This window comes from Haliaeetus leucocephalus, unplaced genomic scaffold, assembly GCF_000737465.1.
Source record: "Haliaeetus leucocephalus isolate CR32 unplaced genomic scaffold, Haliaeetus_leucocephalus-4.0 Scaffold506, whole genome shotgun sequence".
Taxonomy (NCBI): Eukaryota; Metazoa; Chordata; class Aves; order Accipitriformes; family Accipitridae; genus Haliaeetus; species Haliaeetus leucocephalus.
Window position 1 is genome coordinate 3,649,294 of NW_010972942.1, and position 9,036 is coordinate 3,658,329.

The window sequence follows — 9,036 nt, forward strand, 5'->3', positions numbered from 1 at the left end:
GGGTCATGAAAGAGCATGCCTTCTTCCTTAGTTACATGCAACACTAAACTGAAGTTTCCAGAGAAGTTTAGATTTTAATGTTGATCTTTGTATTATCATCAAATATAATATAGACACACTGTAGTGTCCCTGCTCTCATGAAAACCTACACAATGTAGGAGACACCTGTGCTTTGAGAATCAAGTTAGTGTACATAGCGCTGCGAAGATCTAAAGGGACAAAGGATGCCAAGAATTTAAAGTGGCAATCTTAAAATGAGAAGGATACTTACTAAAAGATGGTCTCCCCAGAAGAAAATGAGAGAGAGACCCAAATAAGAAAAACTGTGTACCTTGCTTATCACTAGCTGTTGTCCTGAAGAAGAATCTTAAGTCTCGTATCAGAGAAACGTTGACTGCAAAGCACAGAAAGCAAATTTGTTGCATTAATAGGTAGCATTTTAAACAGTTACTTTTCAGATTAAAACTATATTTTACAGTGATGCAAAGAACTGCAAAGCTCAAAAGAGAGATTATATGACAGAATGGGTACTCTTTAGTTTAAGAAATATTTCTATTGCTCTCCAGGGAGATTTATTTCATCCACCATATAGCATGTGACAAGAGTTACGCTGATCCTTCACTGGGAGCTAAGTACCCCAATAGTTTTTACATTACCATGCACCACAATAGCAATCCCTGACATTGGCTGTAAGTGTCAGACAGAGCCTTCATTAATTGTCATCATCTTTAAGACGTAAAAGAAACCGCCTCTTCTTGCATGTTATTACACAAAAAGTGTACAGGTTATCTATATACAGCAAGTGCAAAAATATTTTGTCCTGTAATAATAATCATTTAGAATATATGGCATAGAAAGTGTACTATTGTTAAACTGTCAGTCAAAACCCTTGTGATACAAGGATAGAACATCACATCCATCTATAACAGCCTTTTCTGTCAGTCAAACGTGTTGTTCTATTCAAATCTAGCATCAATTTGATTTTTAAATTGGCAGAGGCTGTAAAACATTATTCTGATGTGATACCAATGTGATCTAAGTTGCTGTTGATATCAGAATACAACACAAGTTTCCTCTCCAATCCAGTTCTGTTTCTGCTTTTAGGCATCTGCGTAACTTAGATGATTTCGCATATATAAGTACATGAACAGTCAAATGAAATTTTTTCTTTCATTACATGCCAAAGAAATGTTTGGTGATAATCTCTTCTACTTTGAAATAAACCATAATTTGAAAAGTCTGTATCAGGGTGATGAAATCATTATTAATATGTACCCTACAAAACCCAACAAATACTCCTGTTTATCCATCACATACCTTCATTCAGAATCAGATTAGTCCCTTTATCCCAGCTATGAATAACTGTGGCTTATGAAAATTAGTTAAAGAGCACTGAATTCCTACAGCATTTTTCTGTGACATTAGCCGTAGAATGAACTGAAGTGGACAAACTATTCACTCACAAAAGAATGCAGAGCTGGACTCTGTTTCTTGTCCCATTGCAAAACTGAACACAAATAAAAGGACAGATGAAATTTAAATTTGATTATAAAAAAATAGAAGAGTAAGTCAAGACAAGCTCTTTTTAGCCTGTTCCCATGCACACCTTGAGGTCTGCAATTTTTGTACTAATGGACTGATTTTTCTACCTGGGTTCAACACAACCTAGAGAAAGCATATCAAATCAATCTCGCCATAGAACACTAAAAAATTTAACCATCCATTTTCTTCCATCTTTGAAGTGTGCAGATAGAGGTAATAAAAAGTACAGATTACCAAAAGCAACATTAGGTTTTCATGTCTTCCCCCCCCCCCCCATTATTAATTTCATATAGGAATCATCAATCTAGAGTGATTTATTAGCATACTTGCCATTATTTGGGCATATGCAATGTAGCAGACCTTTTTCACGGGCATAATCAGTGACTTTTTATACTTGGCATACACAACAACTTTATGGAACACTACCTAATGATTGACAAGATTCTAAAATCCTCAAGAGCTCTGGGGGCAAGTTCAAACAAATTGCTACTGAGATGATATCACCAATCTCTTTTCCGCTTGGGGCAACTTCAAACGAATTGCTACTGAGATGGTATCACCAATCTGTTTTGCACTTGCACTGTTTCAGTAATACCTACAGTCAAAAGTCAAGGGTGCCAATGCCTAAATCATCCCAGTTTTCAGAACACTAAAGCTTACAACTGTTAGTGAAGGCACAGTACTATGAAACAGAGAGGCTAAAATGCAAGCTCGTGCTTTAGTTTACCAACCCAGCTACCTTTTTACAGAACCGAGGTAAACAGCTGGCTACAGTCAACCTCAGTATACCAGCATTAGAAATAAATTATGTTGAGAACTACTCAACAGTAGTTTTCAAAAACAGGCTATAACTAAAAAAAATCCCAATACCTTGCTTTTGTTCTCAGCTTCAACACCTTAACTTCCCAGTAAACCACCTAATGTTTTTATGACTCAGTTAAAATGTAACTATTATATCTCAAAAAAATCTCTTATAAGGTCTGACTATTTCATTCATGTTAAAATGATGAATACTTAATATAAAAGTGATTTGTAAGGCAATCAAGAGTTTACACATAAAAAATAAACATAGGTAATTAATGCAATTTATATTTATTACAATATTTACTTAGGTAGTATATCAAATAAGGCTAAAAAAAAGGCAGCATGCGTATTGGTACTGTATACAGTCTTTCCATTATGAGAAAACTGTAATCTACTCAGCACAGTGCACTGTATATATTCCATTGCTCAGCCTTATAAGATTCCATGTGGCCAACCACATTATGCTAACTGCTTCTGTTTATGTGCTTTTTAACTTAAGATAGGGAAAAAAAACTACTCAATCTCAATTACCATTTTAAACATTTGAACTGGTATTTGAAAGCTGGTCTACAATGAAAGAGTCCCGACAAGGTAACTACACAAATTACAGAATCACAGAATGATTGAGGTTGGAACAGAACTCTGGAGGCCATCTTGTCCACCCCCCACTCAAATCAGGTTGTTAAGAGCTGTGTCCAGTTGAGTTTTAACTACCTCCAGGGATGGAGACTCCACAACCTGTCTGGGCAACCTGCTTCAGTATTCAATCACCCTTAAAATATGGGGGATAGAATAAAATCACTGACTCTCAGTCAACCAGTATACTGTAAAAAATAATATAAGCATAGTTATGCTGGAAAAAGAAAAAAACATCTAAATCCTTTTGAAGATGTTGCTTATTCTGCTTAAAAAACAGGTCTAGAAATAATAGCAAAAATAGACTTTTTTTTTTTTCCAGTAGAAGCTTCCTTCAGGAGAGGGCAAGTGCTTGGTACTATAAAAAAACATAGGACACAATCCCTGTCTCTGGGAGTTTACAGTATGCCATCAAAGCAAAATTTAGGACAAAGAACCTCAAGTACATAGAAACACACCTGAAAACTTGGAAATTAAAGGTATGCAGTTTGCCAGGGCTAAAAAACAGACCTGTTCCTTTTTTTTTTTTATGGATAAGTATACTTATAAACATTGAAATGAACTAAATTTTGTTTTAATTTTCAACTTTAACAATATTCTACATAGCCTTAATATAACACTGATAAGAATAATTATTTCTTCTTTAGATGGAAAGAGTAATGGAGAAATAATCACAAATTACCAAAAAAACAAGGAAATTAATGTTTGAAATTCACGTGAGGAAGAAAATTTTGATCAAACTGTACCATATATTCTGTACACTGGAGTCAAATGTAAGGAAGTATATTTACAAAACCATTCACAAGATTTTTCCAGGTATTTCAAATTACAGAGCTAAAGATATTACCATCACAGTCTCAGTGGAAATTTGCTGCTTTCTATCAGAGACCAAGAACCACATAAGGGCAAAACCAGAAAGGATGCAAGATCTTTCTGTTACTTCACGAACAGCAAAACTGAATCCCGAAACTGAGTTTATATAATACCTTAATCTGACAAAAGAAAAAAAAACAACCAACCAGACAACTTTAAATGTGGAGGTTACCACATAAACCCTTCTTTTCCTCCAGAATGTAAATATTAACATTCATTCTTTCCTCAAATTTATATCTTCAAAGAAGACTACATCATTGTTGATTTTCAAACATATAGAAATAGTCACGGAATACAGCACACAAATTTTCACAGTGACAGTCAAATTCTAATCATTATTTTGACTGATAAAAATATCTAATGTCTGTACAATGCAAATTTGCCCACTATACAATCTCTTGCACCGAAAACCATACCAAGTATTTTTCAGTACCAGTGCACTACCTTATGCATCATAAACTATGGAACAGAATCGGTTCTCTCAACAGATCTGTATCTCCACCAGGGCTTCTGGTGGCTATATCGGGTACATACTACAATTTTTTTCTCCTCCTGTGCTGTCATGATTATGCCAGCAAAATACAGTTGGATGTACCAGTCTTAAAATTTCAAAGCACAGAACAGATATTAATTCATGTCTACAACACTAAGAAGCAAGTAGGTATTTTACATACCGGGAAATCAAAGAAAGGTGAAGTGCTTTGTCTAAAGGCACTTGGAAGAAACAAGTAACAAAGCCATAATTAAAATTCAACATCAAGCTTCATGTTAATCCTCTAGACCTAACTGCCTTTTTCAAAGTGCATGATTTGGAACATCAAAAATAAGAATCAATTCAGTCACTTTTCTCAATACATGCTTTAATGATAAAATAAAACACCGCATTCAGCTTCTTCCTCTGTATTGGCACGAACAGTCATCCTTCTTAGGAATCAAATTCATGAAATCATTTTGGATTAAAAAAAACACCAACATTAAAAAGGAAGCCAAGTCACAGATAAAATTTAAATTCCACATTTGATTTAGCTTCTACCTCTGCATACTGACGGACTCACAGGAAAACACACATACGTGCCAGGTATGCCAGTATACCAATTTGCACTAGACTGATTTAATTAGTTTGCTTTCAATGCAAAGGTGCAGCACCTCAGCAATTATGAGACCGTTAATACAATGGGAGCATAACAGCACCTTCAGAGATCTTCGTCTAACCTCTAGGCACACATATAACTCCCATTAAGGCTAATGGGAGTCACATGTGTGCATCCAAGGGAGAAGAGACCCATTAAAACTGATACAACATATCCATTAATCTTCAGGTCACTCTTAAGGTCAAACATTATAAAAATGTTTATGAATAGTACTTACTAGGTATGCACAGTGGCTACTTTGGTTTTAGGACAGACCTGTGAGCAGTTAAGGCCATGGAAAATGTCTGCTTTAAAAGCATCAAAAGCATCACCATGTTTCAAGTAGTGGCATGGAAATTTGAGAGTGCTTTTCCGTAGTCAGAGAGGACATTCCTCTATCATCTCCTGAAAGAATTAGAAGGATAGATATGACAGGGCAGGTTAGACATGAATGAAAACCTTGGACAAAGGTATGCTCTAGCTTTTCATTTTTCTTCCATCCTCAACTTTCTTCACATTTGAGTCTCTTAGTTATGGTTTTCTGCTTCAGGAAGAACATTTAACTGCAGTGACTAAATTCCTGATCTGTGCAGTCTGCTACAAAGACACTAGAAATAAGATTTTGATTACTGAATCACCAGCAAACCACAACAATTCAAGCACTGCTTGCAGGGAGGAAGGGGTGGTTTTAGTTTTTAAAAGAGAAAGGTAACCTTAGTTTGCTACCCATTTCATTCTGTGTGTCTGAAAACTCCCTTTTTCACTACTGTAGTATAGTTTAAGCAAGCATGCTCTTTTCCAGCTTAGAAAAAGCTAAGGCTATCGTCTGTAAAACTGATCTGATCAGCAATGAATTTGCTGTCTTGATCCACACTGAGTCCTGGAGAAGAGAGATTTCTTAGCAGCATGGGGGCCAGATGATCTCCATATGAACAGAGCAGAAGGAACAGTGGGAGGAAATGTGAGTGTCAGATGAGTACAGAAATGAGGACAAACTTCAGATATTAACTACCCCTATTTGTTTATTGTTTCTTTCGGGAACTGGAGTGAATGAGCAAAGTTGGCTTCATCAAGGGTTACTCATGAACTATTCTGAAACTCGTCTTCCGGAACTCATGTCAGAACTCTTTATTCTGCACGAGACTTGTTCAGCACTCTCCAATTACGCTTCCTGTTACAGGCTCTGTTGGTATTCCAAGCATTGACAACTTAGCACTGCAAGCTTTTGTTCAGAGACCTCATGTGACAGACATAGATGGTCAGCTGCATCTGGAGTGTCAGGTCAAAGCACAGGTAAGAGGCTGGAGAACAACCTCTCACCTAGAAAGCATGGCCCCCAGAGACAGTGACAACATCAGCCCCACTGAGAAATAGCACATTGCTTCAGTCTTGAGTTGCAGGTCTTCTATTGCCTTTCTCTGGTATGGCCATGTCAGACAGACTCTCACTTCACAAGATTTTAAAATGCTGCCATAGCTTTTTACAGTGCCCTGCACAAGGAATTGTTTTTCTTTATTTCTAGTTCAAATATTCAATGATAAATAAATGATAACAAACAGAAGATTAATTCAATGATTCAATTAAACAAATTACTCCTCAGAAGAAATAAATGATTGCCTTTTTTTTTTTTTTTTTTCCAAAAACCTTGGTGTATGCAGTAGACAATATAAACATTTGGGGGTGATTTTTTTCCTTTATTAGTAGTCATAAGCCTTCTACTACAATGTCTTTCTGTGAAACAAATGAGCTGTCCTAGCTCAAAAGATAAAGTTACCTCATTTTGCTTAAAATGTAGTTTTCATATAAAAAGATCTAAACCCCATTTTGTGAAATCAGCCATGTGAATTAGACTTATTCACTTCAAACAGTTCTTCTGAAAGAGGAATTACTCATTGTAACAAAGTTAGGCATCTGTTTTGAAGATGCTTTACCATTGTAAAAAATGACATGTAAATAAATATTCAACCAAACTGTTCTTTCAAGCTCATAATATTCATGGAGGGCTGTATCCTGTTTTGTGACACCACAAGTAGTCCAGAGTGCTACCCAATTTCTTGGCTGTGAATTACACAAAAATGATATATAATCTATCAACACATGCCCATGGAATACCCCCACAGCCTCCTTAGCACAGATAACCTCAGCAAGGTATCTGAAGAACTGGTGATGCAGGATGTTTTTCTGAGTACAACGGTGTTGCTGTTTCTTTGCTCGATTGTTTGCTGATCAGTGGTGGATGGGAGGTTCTGTATGTTGCAAAATGTGTGAGAAATTGCTTTTGGATAGCCTTGCAGTTTCTGGGCCATCCCGGATGAACCCCCACTGAAGAAGATAAAGACTTTAACCTTTTTAGGTAACTTAGTTTAGAAGTATCCATGTGAATTATGTCAAAATGTAAGCATAGATAATAGAAGCACTAATGAGCATTCTTTAAGATAAGATGTATCAAACATGCAGAAGATCACACTACGCAGAATCATCTGAGAAGAGTCAAGTAATGGATAAATGAGGAAGACTATGGAAGACCACCAGAGGACTCCTGAAGACCACCAGAGACCTTCAATGCGCCTGCGTAAAAGACATTTGCATATGCTAATAGCTTCCCTGGAAAACTAATGAATATATATAACATTTCTCAGAAATCTAGTGAATATGTATGTAGGACATGTACTTAACCTGCACAATTAGGCCCGACGGCGTGCACGAAAGCGGAGCGATCCCCTGTACACCCAGCGCTACAATAAAGAATGCCTGCTTTCTAAAACTCCAAAATCGAGTCCTAGAGTTTCTTCGACCGGCTTTTTCGGTATCACTGGGAGCCTTGATGTCACCTGTGAATCTGTATTCATGAGTACACCAAAATTAAATATAGTTACTGTTTGGAAATAAATAAATCACTATTTGAATATCTTTTAATTTTTATGTTTAATAAACAATGTAGATTCCTCACAAGCTGTTCAGCCACATTTTAGAGTTCCCTTTAATTTTCTTTCTAGAATCGTAGTAATCAACTTTCCAATGCAGTTTTCCCCACCTAAGCATGTAATACATTCAAATAACACCTTCTCAGTCACCTAAAGCACTCTGGGACCCGTGAGGGAGGACCTGGCTGTCACGAACGCCCGCAACCAACCGATCAACCATGCATCAAACAGCGCTGGAGTAAAGCTGCTTCAGAAATACCTGCCTGCAGCACCCACAGGCTCTTGCCACATTTCCTCCCTCGTCTGCTCAGTTTCTCCTCTCACAGCCCTACGAATCCTGTCAGTAAACGCTACATAAGCCCCTCGCCTCCCGCGGGCCGCGGCTGCACCCCAGGCTGCCCTCGACTCCAAGCTGCTCGGCCTCGCCACCGCCGCACCACCCTCGGTGACCATCCCGCCCCGAATCGAGTCGGGAGCCCTTCCACCGCCACACGGGCGCCAAGGCCGAGCAGAAGCCGCTGCTGGCGCTTGCCGAGCTGAAGACGGCGACACCGCAGCTCCGTTTCCACCGGGACGCTCGACCGCTCGCAGGGCCCAGGATGCACGCGCTGCCCGGCGGCCTCCGCTCGGCCTCAGCCCGCTCCCCCACACGCGGCCCGGCAACCGCCCCGCCTCCTGCCTCTACCATTGGCTCCTCATCCTCACCCCGAGCCACTGATTTGCTCTGCGGCACGTCAGTCAAGTAGCCCCGCGGTTCACCCTGGCACGGGTGCCGTCCCGGCAGCCCTTCTAGCGCGTCCTCTCGATCTCCCAGAGTACTTCCTGCAGAGCCACTCTAGGCGGTTACCTCCGGTGACTGTGGTTTGTGCCGCAGCCGCTCTAGGCAGCAGGAGCCGGCTCTATGACCTGGCGGGGCCTGCCGGTGGGACGGTGCCCGGGGGCGACAGCCGGGTGGCGGAGGGGAGAGTCCCCGGGGCGGCCCGAGGAGGCTCCGTCCGCCCAGGCCTTCATTAGGAGGCTCGAGGCAGAGCCCGCCGCGCCCGTAGCCCTGCGGAGGCCCGGCGGCGGCGCAGGTCAGTCGGGGCGGGACGGGACGGGACGCGGCGCGGTGCTGCCGGCCTTCCCGG

General features: G+C 39.9%; 1 protein-coding gene across 1 annotated transcript in view; it reads left to right on the forward strand.

Moving 5' to 3' along the window:
* The first annotated feature begins 8,674 nt into the window (after window positions 1-8,674).
* The window catches only part of PEX2 (peroxisomal biogenesis factor 2), a 22,522-nt gene continuing 22,160 nt past the window's right edge, over window positions 8,675-9,036 (forward strand). The window contains exon 1 of the mRNA XM_010575866.1: window positions 8,675-8,982. The gene's annotated coding sequence lies outside the window, so the exon portion shown is untranslated. The remainder of the gene's footprint in view (window positions 8,983-9,036) is intronic.